Raw genomic sequence first — 18,100 nt, forward strand, 5'->3', positions numbered from 1 at the left:
TAGTTGTGCTGCCACAATATGTAATCTTCAGTGAAAGAAAACAACTTAAGTTTCTTCAGACCACCCATAAAACATAAATAAACCTAGACTTATTCCATGTGTATTTCAACTGCTTTATAAAAGAAAAGGAGTAATATAGACATCATTAAAAAAAATTTAAAGAAGGAATACGCATTTGCTGAAATTTGATCTGGTGAGATTTTAATGCACACACGTTAAATTAAGTTGTGCTCAGGAGAGGAAAGATCCCTATTGGACCAATTATTAAAAACAATAAATTTAGGTAGCAATCTTAACCCCACTTTCTTGGGAATAAACCCCATTGAAATCTAAAAGACTTGACTAGAGATGCTTATGACTGCTTTGTTATATAACCCATTTTAAGGAAATCATTGTATGCCTTATACCCATTTTCAACAGGCTCCAGAAAAATGCAATGGAAATGCAAATATGCAAATATAATAATGGAGATTAAAATCATGAAAAATGTAAATGCTCTGCTGGATTTGATCCCAACCCCATCTAGCGCAGCATCCAGTTTCTCATAGGAAGTCCACCAGCACAATATAAAGGCAGAAACTTTCTGCCATTGTTGCTCTCCAGCAACTGATACCTTCTGGCTGTGTGCACACCATACATTTAGGGCACATAATTTCCCCCAAAGAATCCTGGAAACTAGTTTGCTCAGATTGCTGGGAATTGTAGCACTGTGATGAGTAAACAGCTTCCAGGATAGTGCCATGTGATTTTAATGTATGGATTGTATGCAGGGTATTGTTCTGGAGTAGCAACACGAGAATGGCTCCCCCCCCACACACTTGTGGAATGCTCTCCCCAGGGAAGCTTGCCCTGTGCCTTCATTACATATCTTTAGGCACCAGGCAAAACCATTTATCGCGGAGACCGTGCCTATCTAATATGTAGCAGGAGAAAATTCCAAAGGGTAGGTGCCAAGTTCCAATATCGTACTGAATGGCTCTTCTGATAGGATAGTATCTGCAGGAGGTCCTCTTCTGTAGAGTGCAGTGATCAATTGGGTGTATATGGTGTAAGACAATTTGGGGTATCTGTTTCCAGTACTAGCACCTGGAATTTAGCCAAGTAACAGGCATTACGAATACCTAGTACCCAGATCTCCCATTGATGATTATTCGTGAGAAACAGGTAGTACCGTATTTTTCTGTCTATAAGACATCCCCATGTATAAGACACCCCCTATTTTTGGAGACTCCAATTTAAGAAAATGGGGGAGATACTATCCATGTATAAGATGAGCCCAGATTTTGAACATTATTTTAGAGTAAAAAACATAGTCTTGTACACGGAAAAGTACGGTACTTATATCCCTCATCCCACCCTTACATCACAGAGGACACTTGTTCCACCTGGCTCTCAGGCATTGTAACCCCCTTTACACAGGTAAGAAAATTATTTCTCCTGTGTTTCCCACTGCTATATTTTTCCTTTTGGTGACACCAAGGGTATTTTATTGATGTTTTGTTTCAAGGAGACCATTGTGTTGGTGGTTCTTTAAATTAGCTCTGATCCTCATTGATTTACAACAAAAAATGATAGTTCACTAACAGAAGATAATATGTAAAGAGAAATAAAATGTAGATAATTGATCACAGAGGTAGATAAATGATACTAAAAATAAAATTAAACATAATTAAGAACAATGTAATTAAAATAGAACAAGGTTGGATAATCTCCCTAGATAATGGAACAAAAATAGCTGGTGACTCTTCACATTAAGTATTGTTTCTTTGATTATAATAAACAAAACAGCCAGTGGAGATTTTTTGGGGGAGAGACAGAAATAATATACTGTTGCTAGACTACTTAGCACAAAAGCGTTCTCCATGTGGGGGTAAGGATCTACATCAATGTTTGGATGTTGGGTGCCGGGTGCCATTTTGAATCAAGATGGTGGCCTGAAGCATGACTTTGGCATGACTTTGCCTATTTTATGGCATAGGTTCCACTGCATTTGAGATATGGCTGCCCAACTCAGCATGGGGGTTCTTGAGGTAAGACGGGGTCTTTGTTGGCATTTGGATGCCAGACACAATTTTGAATCAAGATAGTGGACTGGAATGTGACTTCACCCAGTTTTGGGTGTGACAGGTCCAATCTCACAAATTGCATTATCCATTTAAGAAACATAATTTTTTGGTTTCTAAAAATCCCCAGGCAGTGACAGGCACTCCCCACTAATATCTTAATAAAAGAAATCCAAAAGGCCTACAGAAAAGAAACATTTTTGCAATCAATGTTGGTGGCAGCCTAATTTTTCTATATGCTATATTTTTCTGAGACTATGCCGTTGGAAATTTTACTTGAAAAGATGGACATCGCAGAAACAAGTAAGTGAGTAAATTTGCCAAGTAAAGTAGTCTATTTGGCTTCCTCCAAGTGTAGCCAATTAAGAAAGATTGATTTCCTAAGCACCAAACTGGCTACATTTTCTACATTTAGCTCTAAATCTTCTGCAACCATCATTTTCAGTAGCATATTTTCTCCATGGTTGCTCTGCTGAAACAATTGCACACCAATTTCTTTGAAAGACACAACTAATGATTAATGGGCTTCAAAACAGGCAAACCAGAGAAATGCAGTCTAACCTACTACTACTACTACTACTACTACTACTACTACTACTACTAATTTCATTTCTATACCACTTTACATTTTAAAGAATCTTAAGGCAGTTTAGAACCTACATTAAAACATCAAATAAAACAACCCAGAATAAAACATTACTGAAGAAAGCCAAGTAAGTATACGTTCAAAACAACATGATAAACAGGAAACTAAAATATTATCTTGAAGATTTCAGAATAAAAGATTGCTAAAGGAAGTCATTTGAATTATGGTGCTGGAGGAGACTCTTGAGAGTCCCCTGGACTGCAAGAAGATCAAACCTATCCATTCTGAAGCAAATCAGCCCTGAGTGTTCACTGGAAGGACAGATCGTGAAGCTGAGGCTCCAATACTTTGGCCACCTCATGAGAAGAGAAGACTCCCTGGAAAAGACCCTGATGTTGGGAAAGATGGAGGGCACAAGGAGAAGGGGACGACAGAGGACGAGATGGTTGGACAGTGTTCTCGAAGCTACCAACATGAGTCTGACCAAACTGCGGGAGGCAGTGGAAGACAGGAGTGCCTGGCGTGCTCTGGTCCATGGGGTCATGAAGAGTCGGAAACGACTAAATGAGTAAACAACAACAACAATGGAAGTCAAATATAAAATGCACATTTAAAACAACGTAATTAGCAAACAAAATATTATAAGCATAGAACATATCTGCTGCTGCCAATCCTACCAGTGATGGTTCATGGCAGTTGGAAGCTGTGGAAGCTCAGGCTCGATTACCTGGGTCTGCACTAAGAGAGCTCAGTGTAGTTATTTTATTTTGGGCTACATCCTAAGACTAAGCTTTGTGGCTGGTATGGCAACCTTCTGAAGAAGGGAATTTCTCTGGCCATGGTGACAGGTACTGGGATTCTATGTTTTTATCCCATAAGGACATCAGATGCTCACTGTGCTTATTTCTTAAGCTGTGTAGATGAACTCAGTCCCTCACCTCTGCTGCACACATACATGCAGTGAAGATTGCAACCACTAGCCAACCCTGAAGTACTGGAGATTTCAACAGCTTCTGCCATGTTAGTGAGAAAGGACCACATTTGTTTAGAGATCTTTCATGCGAGCAGGAACTCTGGAATGATCAAGCTTCCTGGCAGTAAACATACAGCTGTACATGCATCAAATCCTTTCTCAATACAGTGGTACCTTGGGTTACAGATGCTTCAGGTTACAGACTCCGCTAACCCAGAAATAGTACCTCGGGTTAAGAACTTTGCTTCAGGATGAGATCAGAAATCGAGTGGTGGTGCAGCAGTGGCGGCGGCAGCAGCAGCAGCAGCAGCGGGAGGCCCCATTAGCTAAAGTGGTACCTCAGGTTAAGAACAGTTTCAGGTTAAGAACGCACCTCCAGAACAAATTATGTTCTTAACCCGAGGTACCACTGTAATTTCTGTTGGAGGCAATTGTGGAGTGGTCGATTCAGAAGTGCAGGGTCCTTTCACAACAGTTTCAGCCACAGACCCTTCCAAGATTATGCAGCCTTTAAAATCATGCAATAATTTTATAATTATACAATAATTACAATAGGAGATTTGCATTGATTCAAATTAAAATGGCAATTCACTTTTCAGCTAGATCTACTTTTTTCTGTGCAGTGTTCCAGTGTCCTCTTTCAGAGTGATTTAAGGTGTGTTTTCCTTGAAGCTCCATTGTACATGAGAGAACTTGTATACCATTCTCTTGAAATAGAAGCACCTTGTGTTCCCAGTGTTCCTAAATGCTCAGCTTTGGAGCACACAGAACAACAACTCACTATTTTCCCCATGCACTGCTCCTCAGTGTCTGACTCACCTTCCTTTATTCTGATTGGCTCCAGTCAGCACAAAGGGTGAGAAGACTTCTTCTCAGTGGATCCCACACCATTACCGCCTCTACATTCCCCGCCCCCAATCAGTCTTCATATTTGAAGAAAGCCATACATTGTCCTAAACTACAGCCAAATTTGATGTAAAGTGACTGTGGCAGTGTTACAGGATTTAGTATTTCAGTCATGTATTGTGGTGTTCCCTCTCTTTTTGGAGGAGATACTATTTTTATTCCCTTTCTGAACCGTGTAATTAGGACTGGGAACGAACAGGCCATACTGTGCAAAGGAAATTTTAGCAGAACTTCTCGCATCAGAAAAAACAGAGCTATGAGGCTTTGCCAAACATTTCTGAGGTGCGGATTCCAGAATGTGTATGAAACAGACAAGGCACAGATGGTGGTGCTTGGGGGGGGAGGGGAAGGCATGTTCAGGACTCCTTGCTATGGAAAAACCTTGTTTCCATTTGTAAACAACAGCAGCAAAGATTTCTGGTTTCACAAAATGACCAGATGTCTACATGTATGGTGAGATGCAGGTGGGGAACAGAAGGTGCTTAAAAATGTACTATTAAAAATAACAATCCACTATTAAAAGAAGCTGCTTCCATTTTAATGCTGACTGTGTCAAGCCAAGGAAGGAACACTGGAATTATTCTCCAGTCTCTTTAAGACCCTTTAAGTTCTGTGTGCGATGATTCAAGTTGTGTCCTTCCATTTATGGAAGAGCTTCTGACAATCTGTCTCTACTAATGAAAGAGAAAGGGAGAGGATTTTTGCCAATTCCACTGTTCCCTTGCAGCCTAAAAAACTGCTCTAGAGAAGAGGGTTCATTGTCCTGTATGGGACAATGACAATAAAAATATTGTATCGTATCGAGCAAAGCTGAAGATGGTGCAAAGAGGTTTCAGGGCAGGAGGGAATCCGTGAAAATGGCCTTCCCTTCTCTTCCTTTAGCTGGCACTTCCTGTGTCACTGGAGGCTTCTGCTAGATCCAAGACTCTTCCATGTTCAGAAGAGCATCATTGGATACAACCTACTATTGGATCATTGGCATAGAAAATTAGACTAGTGTCCATCTGTAAAAAATATATCTGTATTTAGTCATGGTATCATGGGATAACAGGAAAACAGATATTATAAAACCATCTTCCACTCTCCCCAATCTTGCATTACATCAACACCCTACATTTAAGGCCCTCTTACACCACTTTAATGGTCCTGGAAAATCCAGGGAGCTGAAGTTTGTTACAGGATGCTGGGACCTGTAAGTCTGTGAGGTCAACAGCCTTAACAAGTTTCTGTTCCCAAGATTCTTTGGAGGAAGCCATATGGGATCAATCCATCAACCTCTGATGGATGATTTAGAAGGTTGATGGGTTGATAGTTGATGGATTGCTCTAACAAGCCATGATTGTTAAAGTAGTATAAGAGTGCTTTAAATATATGGTGGGGTTGTGACCATACCTGATGATGTGGTTTGGTTAGATGTTTTTGGGCTACAATTCCCAACAGCCCCAGCTGCTTGGGATGATGGGAATTGTGGTCCAACAATATCTGGAAGATACCACATTGGTTACCCCTGCACTAAGCATTACACATGTTGATGCCTCTCAACATCTGCTCTTACCATCTGAACCATCCTTCAGACCATAAACGAGGTGCTTCTAACACCATCAATGTTTACCTCCTCATCTTTCTGAACACAGCGTTGTTTGACTACTAAAAGGAAAGACTCAAAAGTCATTTGAGTTATTATCCTTCCAAGGGGAAGGATCATAAACACTCTTTCCCCGACGAACCTAGTCTTTTCTCTCTTGTTCAGATCAAAGAGATATTTCAGCGTTAGACGTTCTGCACTTTAAAGGCAGATTTGTGGCATGCATCAAACAGCTTTAAATTTCCTATATTCAGCTGTGATATTCTCAGGTGTTTGTTTTTTTAAAAAAAATCAAGATGAGAAGGAAAAAATCTACAGTAAGTTTGAAGCATATTGAGCCCATTGATATTAATTCACACAAGTGTACATAAGGACAAGAAAAATACATTTCTCAAGCTGGAGTATCTGTATCTAACAATATAATTTATTATGGATCCAGACTTGTTTTTTTAAGCCTGGGGTGGCAAGTCTCTGGGATATATATGTCCCCTGAAGACATTTTCACTGTCCCATGGCACAACATCTAGAGAGCCACACCAGTGCACCTGCAGGACGCATGCTTTCTGCATAAAGTGGAGAAGTGTCAAGTCTTTATCCTATGTATTCAATTAATTCTGACAGTGTTTCACTGCTTGTATAATTTATGGGCCATTTCAGTGCCTGTGATACACCCTTCCTTTTTCAGGCAAGTTCCTGAAAAGGGGATTATTTTTTAATTTATTTTTAGACTGTTCTCATCACTACTGCATCCAAGGTAACATGATCCTTGAAAATTATTGTTGCTGAGACAATCCCTCTGCTTGAAGGTAAGCGAGACAATAAGCAAGTTTATCTGTCCAAATGCATACCTTGCAGTAAACAGGAAGGACAAGTGAGACGCTGTATTTATCCCTTGGACATTGTTGTCCGTGGGCTGCTTCAAATGAAGAACCACAGACAGACAGTAGTAGGAAGAAAATTGAATGGCTTATTCAGGCTCCTGATATACTTAAGGATTGTGGTACAAAGGTTTATAATAACCTGTGTTTCCTATCAGCAAGTACCACTGGGAAGCACCAGAAAGGGAATAAGGTGGAGTCAATATTATAAAAGGGAAAACTTTCAGCAGCCACAAGAGTGCCTCCTGATGAGTGAATTTTCAGCAGTACTGTGGAATGAGACAAACATGTTTAACTTGTTATAATGAAGGTGAAGATGCAGGATGCATCTTAATGCCTTGACTCTTTATCAGCTTCATGATATTGTCATGTAGCCAGATCTGATTGGCTGCAATAAGTCATTATGCTCCCTATGTGCTCCCAATTCAGCTGTATCTTTTCCAAGAAGAAAAACCAGATACAGAACAAGGAATAGATTAGATCCAGAATAAGTGGCAAAGTAAGCAACTGAGTAAAGGAAAGGGTGGGTAGAAATCATCATCATCATCATCATAATTTATTATTTATACCCTGCCCATCTGGCTAGGTTTCCCCAGCCATTTTGAGTGGCTTCCAATAAAAGATTAAAAATACATTAAAACATCAGTCATTAAAAACTTCCCTAAACAGGGCTGCCTTCAGATGTCTTCTAAACATCAGATTGTTGTTTATTTCTTTGACATCAGGTGGGAGGGCGTTCCACAGGGCGGGCGCCACTACCGAGAAGGCCCACTGCCTGGTTCCCTGCCTCTCCTGCAAAATGTTCATTTCAGTCTTAATAGAAATGCAGAGAAAACCTGAATAAATTATTATTCTTATTTATTCAATTTGTATACCAACCTTCATCTGTAGATCTCAGGTGGTTCACGGCATAAAATTACAATATAAAAACCACAAAATACATAATAAAAATAAGAACAATGTATCTCTCTGCTAGTTATAATACCACATCAAGCGAACATAACATGCTCTACACGGGGCTGCCTTTGGAAGACTGTACAGAAACTGCAAATGGTTCCAAATATGGTAGCAGCCTGCTGATAGCAAGAGGATGCTCATAACGCCTGTGCTGAAAGATGTACATTGGCTGATGTTTAGTTTTGTGGCACATTAAATCAATCAGGTCCAGGATATCTCAGATGATGCTACCAGACCTGAGAGTGGACAATGACAGATGCTAGGTTGGCTGGCATTATAGCAGTGACATCTGTGCTGTGTATCAACTTGGGTTGCCTGGATGGAGGACCATTATTATTGGGAGGAGGAGGAGCGAGTGCAACCCTGCTGCTCCTGCTCAATATCTCACCAGCGTTTGATACCATCCACAGGAGGTAGATATAGCACACATTGCTCCAGTGGTTCTAGAAGATAGCACTAAAAGAGTATTTATTGGGCCTCTAGTTCTTGAGCTATGGGATACCACGGAGCACAGCATAGCCTTCAATGCTGTTTAGCATCTATAAGAAGTAATTGGGAGAGGCCATTTGGAGTGAGGTGTCATCAGTTCTCCGATGAAATCAATTCTATTTCCTTGTAACATCTGAATTGGGAATAGCTGAGTGGGCCCTGAATGGTATTTGGGTGCAGTGGTGGGCTGGATAAGAGGTAATAAACGGATTCTGAACCCTGGTGGATGAGTGATGCCCAGGTATGTGAAGTTGGTTCATTGTCTCCTTTGGATGGGGTTGCCCTCTCCCTGAAGGAGCAGGTGTGTAGGACTCCTAGATCCAGCTCTGTCGCTGGAGATGCAGGTGTCCTTGGTAGCTTACAGTGTCTTTTACCAGCTTAGACTGGTCATTCTTGCATCCAGGATAGTTTGACCACAGTTGCCCATGCATTGGTAAACTCAGGGTGGACTCACTACAAAGTGCTCTATGAGGAGCTGCCCTTGAGGTTCGTCTGGAGGCCGCAGTTCACAGTGGATGGGTTGCTTGTGGATGAAAACTACCACCAGCATGTAACACTTTGCTTGTTTGTAGGATCTGCACCGACTGCCACTCTGCTTCTGGGCCAATTCATGCTTTTGGCCCTAACGTATGAGGTGCTTTACAGCTCAGGACCAGGTTACCTGAGAGATTGCCTTATCCCTTATATCCCTAATAAGTCACTGTGTTATGTAGGGGAGTTTTTCTTTAGATCAGGGGAAGGAAACCTAAGGCCTGTGGGCTAGATGCGGCCAATCGCCTTCTCAATCCTGCCCACGGACGGTCCAAGAATCATTTTGTTTTTACATGAGTAGAATGTGTCCTTTTATTTAAAATGCATCTCTGGGTTATTTGTGGGGCCTGCCTGGTGTTTTTACATGGGTAGAATGTGTCCTTTTATTTAAAATGCATCTCTGGGTTATTTGTGAGGCATAGGAATTTGTTCATTTCTTTTCTTCAAAATATAGTCTGGCATACCACATGGTCTGAGGGATAGTGGACCAGCCCATGACTGAAAAAAGGTTGCTGACCCCTGCTTTAGATTCTCTAAAATATTGGAAGCAAGAAATGTCAGAGCAGGGCCTTTAGTGGGGTTGCCCCATTCTGTTCAACAGCATCCCCATTGAGCCCAGGCACCTACTATTTTTACTTTTCTGCAAATAGCTGAAGACATTTTTATTTCTGTAAGCACCTGCAGGCAGATAAAAAGGTGTTCATTTTGTATTGTTTTTAAAGCTTTCTTTGGATTTTTTCTCTCTACTGCTTTAAAAGCTATTTTTAGCTGTTTCTATGAACAGCTGTTTGTAAATCACCTTAATTCACACATTAAACATCAACAGCTCTCTCCTTAGAGGGGTTCAGCCAATCCACAAGGCTTTGGTTTTAAGGTCAATCATCTGGGGCTATATTAGTTTAACAAGCACTTGGGGGAGCATTTTATTGGAACCTGCTGATATAAATGGACTTGTAATTAATGTTTATACTGGTTTTAAATTTTAAATATTTCCCGTTTTTGTTAGGTGCTTTTAAGAGCTTGAGGTGGAACATCATTAACTTGCCTGTTCACTTTTCATGTTTATGGTAAAAGAGTTATTGCAAAAGTGAATTACATTTCCTCCTAATTCCTTAGAGCTTTCTACTTCTTTACCTACTGTTCGGTGCTCCACTCTTTACAAAGTGTCTCTTTGACTAAGGAATGTTTATTGTTTTTGTTCCTCTTCATGGTTTCACTGGTTTCTAGGGCATTGACATGTTCAAGAATAGGTTCTTAAGTACATTTCGGCCTTCCTCACAGAGTTACAATTCACGGGAACCTTAAGAAACAATAGTTCTGGGTCCCTCTAGGGATGGATGGTTTGAAAGGGTATGGGATGTTGCCTTGTCTGAGCATTTAACCCATCACAGGAGAGTTCTAAGAGGCTATGAAATGAGACCATTTTGATGCTGCATGGTCTCCATTTATATGCAGATTGTGCTATTGGAAAACCCAGAATGGGGTTGTCAAAGAAAAACACCAGACAGCTTGTGCAGGGCCAATTCCTTTACTAACAGGTAGTCCAAAATATAATGCAGTTCCTCTCAGCTTAGCAGTTACGCCCAGGAGCAGTATAAAGTAATACTGTTCCAACAGAGAGCTTATAGAAAAATGTCTTCCTTTCCAGTGACATGTCTTTCTTGCAGCGTTCCAACACAGATTAGGTTCTAGCCAAGGGGCGAGAGGCCGAGGCAAACTTGCTACAAACACAAGGGTATTTATGTATTAGATTGTGCTGAGTCACTCTCACAAGTTTGCTGACTCCCACTTAACCAGTTGCAGGTCCAGGACAAGCACACCTCAATTAGCCATTTCTTGCCCTTTCCCCATGCATGCACTAACAGCTCTGTCTACACAATGTTTCATAGGGCAGTTTTCACATATAGGCTCTGCCTGCAATCAGGAACCTTTTCAGGTGTGCAGATGTGTAGGTGCCAGTGCTAAGACGGAATAACACAGTACTGCTGGGAACAGTGTTTCCCTCTATGCATTCCCTGAACATGTGGGTGGAGAATAAGTGACAGGGGCTGCATGGATGCATGGCATAACTGTCAAGCGTCTCTTATTTGGCGGGACAGTCCTTTATCCCAGCGCCATGTCCCGCTGCTGTCCCTTATTGATGATGTCCCTTAAATAAGCTACTGAAGGTAATGGGGCCCTTTCTATGTCGAGCTGTCCTTTGTCAACAACAAATTGTTGCTGTTTTTTGCTATATGGTAATTTATGGACCTAATAGGTATCTAAAGCCATTTGCACGCAACAAAATATGTATTTTATCAAAGTAATTGTTGATCCCTTATTTTGGCTGCTGATCCCTTATTTTCGAGGCTGCTGGTCCCTTATTTTCAAATCTGTAAGTTGACAGCTATGATGCATGGGGTGAGGATTTCAACCTGTATCTTCTCATTATACATTGTGTACCTTTCACCAAAAAGTGCACACTCCTTTTCCCTTCATTGCAAAATACCCAGTTATTAATGTTCATTTGAACAGACCAAACTAGAATCACAACTGTATTGCCCTCATTTCATAGAAGTAATTGTCTCTCCTGTTCTGTTTCTGCCCACGTGGTAAACCCTATGTTTTCTTTGTGTGTGTGTATGAGGCAAATTATTTTTGCATAAGGCATGCATGCGACAGCGGCTGATTCAAATTGCCTTTGGACATAGATGGTCTAATGAGGAGATGCTGATGGGTCTCCCCGTTATACAATTAGTGTGTCTCATTCAACAAAGCTCTGTAGGCAGTTGAAAGGAAATGTCTAATTACCTGCTAAGCATTCAACAGGCACCCACATCCAACATTTATACTAATGAGCACATTCTCAACATTTATCCATTACACTGTTTGCTCCAATTAAAGGTTAAAGATCCTCCTGAGTGCTATTAGCAAAAGAGAGAGATGACTGATGAAAAACTGCTTTCTTCACACCAAGATATAAAATGAGAATTATAGAGCTGTCTTACACTAAGTTGTGCTTGCTTCCTATTTCTTCTTTTGCTGCCTCCACCTCCTCATTTCTAGGATGGTCATGTCAGCTAGGTGCTGAAATGAAATCAAAATAAGATGCAGGACTTGCTTTTAGGCTAACTATCTACAATACATGAAAAGAGAGTGGAATGGAAAGACAGGAGATCGGTTTGGCAGAATATTGAGAGGCGAGTTGGTGAAGAGAGGAGCTAGTTTTTCCCGTTTGGGGGAAGGTGTGGGGCTACAACACCACCAGGTCTTTGATTCTCCACCTGATTCTCCCGACTCTGCCGTGGAGCCACAGGGACCCTCCCTGACTTTTGCCACAGGACAAGGTATTGGGTGGTAGCCAACTAACTTCTGCTCTGACTAGACTCACTGAAATTAGATAGTCATTTCCATGAGCATCATTGGATCAACTCTGAGGAAAACTTAGGCCTCGTCTGATCTGTTCATTTAAAGCAGTATCAGTCATGATTTCCCAGAAAGACTCCTGGAAACTAGCTTGTTAAGGGTGTAGAGAGTTTTTAGGCAACCCCTGTTACCCTCACAGACCTACAATTCCCAGAATTCCCTAGGAAAGAGAAACCACTCTGAAAACTGTACCTCTGTACAGAAATGTATTTATGGGAGGGCAAATGGTGCAATTATTATTATTATTATTATTATTATTATTATTATTATTATTATTATTATTTAATTAAAATGTAAAGGTAAAGGACCCCTGGAAAGTTAAGTCCAGTCAAAGGCGACTATGGGGTTGCGGCACTCATCTCGCTTTCAGGCCGAGGGAGCCAGCATTTGTCCACAGACAGCTTCCTGGGTCATATGGCCAGCATGACTAAACCACTTCTGGTGCAATGGGACACTGTGACGGAAGCCAGAGCACACAGAAACACCGTTTACCTTCCTGCCACAGTAGTACCTATTTATCTACTTGCCCTGGTGTGCTTTCAAACTGCTAGGTTGGCAGGAGCTGGGACAGAGCATGTTTCATGGCTGAGCAGGCCTGTGTGCCTTATGCCGTGTGGTGATCACCCGAAGATTTCAGTATGCATCTGGTAGGCTGAAAGGCAAACACTCCAATCATTAGAAAATTGGACTTCAGCATAGGGAATTGGATTCAATGACTCACCCGTCATTCAATATCATTACTTCTCTCTCTGTTTGTTTAAATTTTTACACCCAAGGCCTCAATGTGGGTTTGCAGTGAGTGAATAAAGGTGGTCAGGACCTTTAATGAATCCCATTTATCCCACTGAGTGGCCTTGCTTTGTGACACCGCAGGGAAGGAACGCCCAGTTCTTTCCCATTGAAGCTGTATGTGTGTGGCAAAGCAGCTTTTCAAAGGGCCCTGCCTGGGTACCATCGAGAAGTGACTTTGGAAAATTCAGCCCTGTCGAGTGAGGAAAATCGTCTGCTTTGGCTGTTCCAGTGGGCAGGATGATGTCATCAGGAAAGAAGGTTACATTTGAAACCTAGCTGTGACAGCAGTAAAATGCCTATAAATATATTTAAGGTTTTACTGGGCTGGCTGGTTTTGAAATCTTGCCTGAGGAATTTTGCAAACACTTGCCATTGTTTTATATACATTCTGCACAGTAGTTTTGAGGCTCAAGCACAAAAGTAGGCTACCGTCAAGTAAGTTCACAGGCCTGGCACAAAGGGCTCTGTTTTCATGTGACCTCATAAACAGTAATCAGTGGAATGCATTTATGAGCAGAGGAATACGTAAAAGGTAATAAAGTGACTAAATGTTTATATAAAGCTGGGGAAAATGAGGCAGGTTACTATTAAATAAACCAGATGGCGTCATAAAAAATACATTCAGAATAATAACTGGTATAGTTTATTTCTTATTTTTGAAAAACGAGGCAAGCAAATACGAGCCATATAATACTTTGCGTTTGATCATATCTGCATTTAAAATGAGGTATTATTTATTTACCACCTTGAGACCCCCTCATTTTATAAAAACCTTTAGTTTCAGGCATACTTATCCTGCGGTTTTTAAGTTTAACTTAATAGGGTTTCTCTTCTCCTCTCCTCTCAGATGTAACCATTTATTATGACACGGGAGGGGATGTGATTTCAGCCATGCAGGAGGGATGGAAGCTGGTTGGTGTGGGGAGGATGTGTAGTAGATGAGCCACGGGCAGGAAAAAGGATTAAGCAACACTTGCCTACTGCTTCTGTGCTCCGGATGCCCCTCATCCCAAACATGTCTGTCCTTAAAAAGGTGGGGAGCAGCATTCTAATATGTGCGTAGCACACAGGTAGTCCCACGAGGAAATATCTATTCTTTCTCCTCCTTTGACTTGCCATATGGAAGAAGCCTTGGCTGAGCAAGATGCACTAAACCACACAAGAACTTTGTATCTGGGAGTATTCATTTACATGTTTATCTAATCATCATCTATCCCAGCACTAATAATTTAGCTTGGTCCCAACAAACAATAACAATGATTGCTATTGTTATTAATGATAATTATAGTGTTAATTTTGTCCAAGCTCGTCTCTTGTGCGTACTTATGTGACAGATATAGAAGGGTTTCTGAAGAGAATGACACAACCATTTCCCCAATCCCTGCACTTCCTTTTGCATCTGTGCTTGGATTTCAAATAGCAACCGCCACTTTAGCACAGTATAAATGTACCTGAATGTCGTGCTATTGACTCACCAGCCAGTTGTTAAGCTGCCTGAGGATGATCAGAGCATCACAAATATAGCCCTTTGTGGAAAGCCATCAGGAAGGAGGGCTTTCCACAAAGGAAACTGAATAGAGCAGCATTACAACTATGCAATCTCTCCTGCAGAAAAGTAGTGGCCCTTGGGCAGGAGAAGTATGATCCATGGCAAAACAGGACAAGTGTCTTCACTCTTACAATATGGGACTCCAGTGCAGTCATAGAATTATACAGCTATAGAACTGGAAGGGACTCCATGCAGAAATCACAGGTAAAAAAAATCCCTGGCAGAGGGCAACATAACCTCTGATTAAAAAGCTCCAGTGAAGGAGGTATCTGTCTGTGCCCCATGCCCTTTTAATGACAATAAGTTGAAGAGAACAATTCATATTACAAAGCTTTAGACTTTGTATGAAGTCTCTTCTCTTGGCACATTCCACAAGGCTTGGTCAGGATCTGAACTGTTTTTCCAGATGTGATGCTTGCCTAGCAGGGCTTTATCTCGAATCTGTAGAGCATGTATTGAATCATAGGCCATTATTCATTACAGGTCAATGCATTTGTTCTTCAAGTCATGTGACAACACAGGAACCTGCCTTACATCAGGTCAGATTGTGTGTCCATCTAGCTCAGGGTTCTTTGCTCTGATTGGCAGCATGCCAAGCATGTGCTCATCAATTAACTATTGTCCTCCTCACGTCCTTGGCTATGTGGTGGGCTTGCAATAATCTTTGGCTGTGATTCTGTTTACACCGTTAGCAACTGCTTCCAAGGGTATGCTGCGTGTTCGGCAAAGGCTGCTCTGTGCTTCCTCACTCATGCCAACTGGAATTGGGAATGAGAAGTGTGGCTTCCTGTGTGGTCCATCGATGCCTGGGAGTGAAAATCCAAATATCTGCTGCTGATCTTGATCTCATCTTGGAACAGGAGGCTGTTGGCCCTGCTCTGAGCATGGATGTCTCTCAGCAACTCAAGAGGCCAACTGAGAGGTAATCCATGTTGCTATGGGCTTTGGGGGGAGGGTAACTGAAGAAAAGGGTTTCCCCCCTCTTCTATCAGACAGGTGCTATTAGGTTGATGGGAACCACTGAGGGGAATTTTTCTGGGTGGTCCTGATGGCTGGATATTTTGTTTATCTGCATCACACTGCTGTGGTGCTGGGGACAGTATCAAGGTTTAAGGGGATATGTAACATAGGTTCCATACTCAAAATATTCCCATGTTTAGGAGTACCGTAGTTTTCACTCCGTAAGACGCACCTGACCATAAGGCGCACCTAGTTTTTAGAGGAGGAATGCAAAGGGGGGGGGGAATTATTTAAAGGGAGCGCTGAGCAGAGCCTGTATGCATCCCAGGCTCTGCTCAGCGCTCCCTTTCATGAGCTGCGTGGAGCGTGTGTGCGGTGCGTGCAGGTTTCCCCCGAGAAAATGAAGGCTCCCCATGCCCTGCGGAGGCTTTGCGTGGCTAAGCCAGAAGCCAGAACAGCAAGAGGGAACGCTGCACAGCACTCCCTCTCGCTGTTCTGTCTTCTGTCTTAGCCGTGCAGCCTGCATTCGCTCCATAAGACGCACACACATTTCCCCTTACTTTTTAGGAGGGAAAAAATGCGTCTTATAGAGCGAAAAATACGGTACTTTGTGCACTATCACAGGGCCAAGGAACTCTTTTCAGCCTAACTCCTGCATTCCCTCATGGACACATGTCTGCGGGCTGCATCCCGGTGGTGGTGGTGGGGTCAAAAGCAAAACTAGTGTGCAACAACAAATGTGACTCTTATCTATGCACAATAGCCATACGAAAGCTAGAAGTTTATACTGCCTCCGCTGCGACAACATTTGTACACCCAGGCAAGAGGCATCATCACAATTCAAGAACACTTTCAGATAGGAAAAAACACTTAAGAGGTGTGCAAAACGGAGCCAGTAAAGGGTATGGCCTGGGGAATGAGGACATGGTCTGGTGAAGCATCTCAAGGACCAGACTGAGAGCCCCAGAAGGAGGAAGAGGGGGTTGTAGTCAGCTTCCAGGTCTGAAGTTTCCCACCTCTGCAACACAGCATGAGAAGCCTTTTCTCTTTTGATTTCTTAGTCTTCCTATTCATCACACTGACAGCCCCCACCTCCACCCCGGCTGTCTTCGAGAAAATGTGCTTTCCCTCCTTTCTCATTTCTGTTAATGCTGTGTGAAGTTCAGCTGTCAGGTGGGCCTGTCATAAGTAGCTATCTAGAAAGGATCTTTTTTTCTGTTGTGTTTTCCATCCATTTAATTCCTTATTTAAGAAAGGAAAGAACAACCATATGTTCTCTAGGCTCCAAGGACAATAAATCTATCTAGTTAGTTCCAGGTGTTGCTAGAGAATGCTCCTATTTATTAGGATGTGGCAAAAGTCAAGAGATGGTTTTCTTTCTTTCTTTACACTTGTGGTTGGTAGTTGCTTGTCTTTATGGCACATGATGGTGGCAAGCATGAAACTGAAATGCGTCTAGTAGTGCCACGACAACAGTAAAGCATGTTCTAGAAGTTTTAGAAACAGATCTTAAGTATGCACGCATTTAAAAAAAAAAAAAGCTTTGTACTTTGTCAGAAGGAGTCTGCTTTCATTAGAAAACATTAAGGGAAACATTTGTGATAAAAACAAAATAAAAAAATTCCTTCCAGTAGCACCTTAAAGACCAACTGAGTTAGTTCAAGTTAGTTCAAGTTAGTTCACTTTAAGGTGCTACTGGAAGGAATTTTTTTATTTTGTTTTGACCATGGCAGACCAACACGGCTACCTATCTGTAATTTGTGATAAAGTTTGGGTTGCTGTTTTATTTTTATCCTCATGGCAATCTGTGAGGGAAGTTAGGATGACAGAAGGGGTATGAGCAGCCAAGGGCCACCCAGGGTGTTTCAGGGCTAGTGGAGACCTGAATAAATCTGTCCCTAAGCCAAGACTAACACTTATCCACACCACACTGGCTCTCGCTGTCAATATAAAAATGATAAAATAATATTGGCATGGCTAGAAATATGGGGGGCTTGCTCAGAGCTGTGGTGATATGTTGCCTTCAGTGAAACAGCTCTGAGCATGCTCAGAACAGATATATGGATCTGATAGGCTGCGAGAAGCTTTTGGGTCTGCCATATCAGCAGATCATCTACTGTTCTAACCCCTGACTGGATTGCCCTCAAAGTTCAAACTGAAGCCCATGGCTTCTCTCTGCAACCTGAGCTCACCAAAGCTCAGCTCCGGCACCTCTCAGGTGGTCACCATTGCCATTCTAAGAGAATGAGGGAGGTGTTCATGGAGAGTTCTGGAACCTCTTTTTCTAGAAAAATCGCACTGGTGCTGCCACAGAGAAAGCCCTCTTCCGAGCCACCATTCCCTGCAATTCTGAAGGTAGTGGGAATCCCAAGACCCCCCTCTGCAGATCTTAACACGTGAGAGGGTCTGTAGGAATGGAAATAGCC

Source organism: Podarcis erhardii (genome assembly GCF_964252035.2).
Source record: "Podarcis erhardii genome assembly, chromosome: 3".
Lineage (NCBI taxonomy): Eukaryota > Metazoa > Chordata > Lepidosauria > Squamata > Lacertidae > Podarcis > Podarcis erhardii.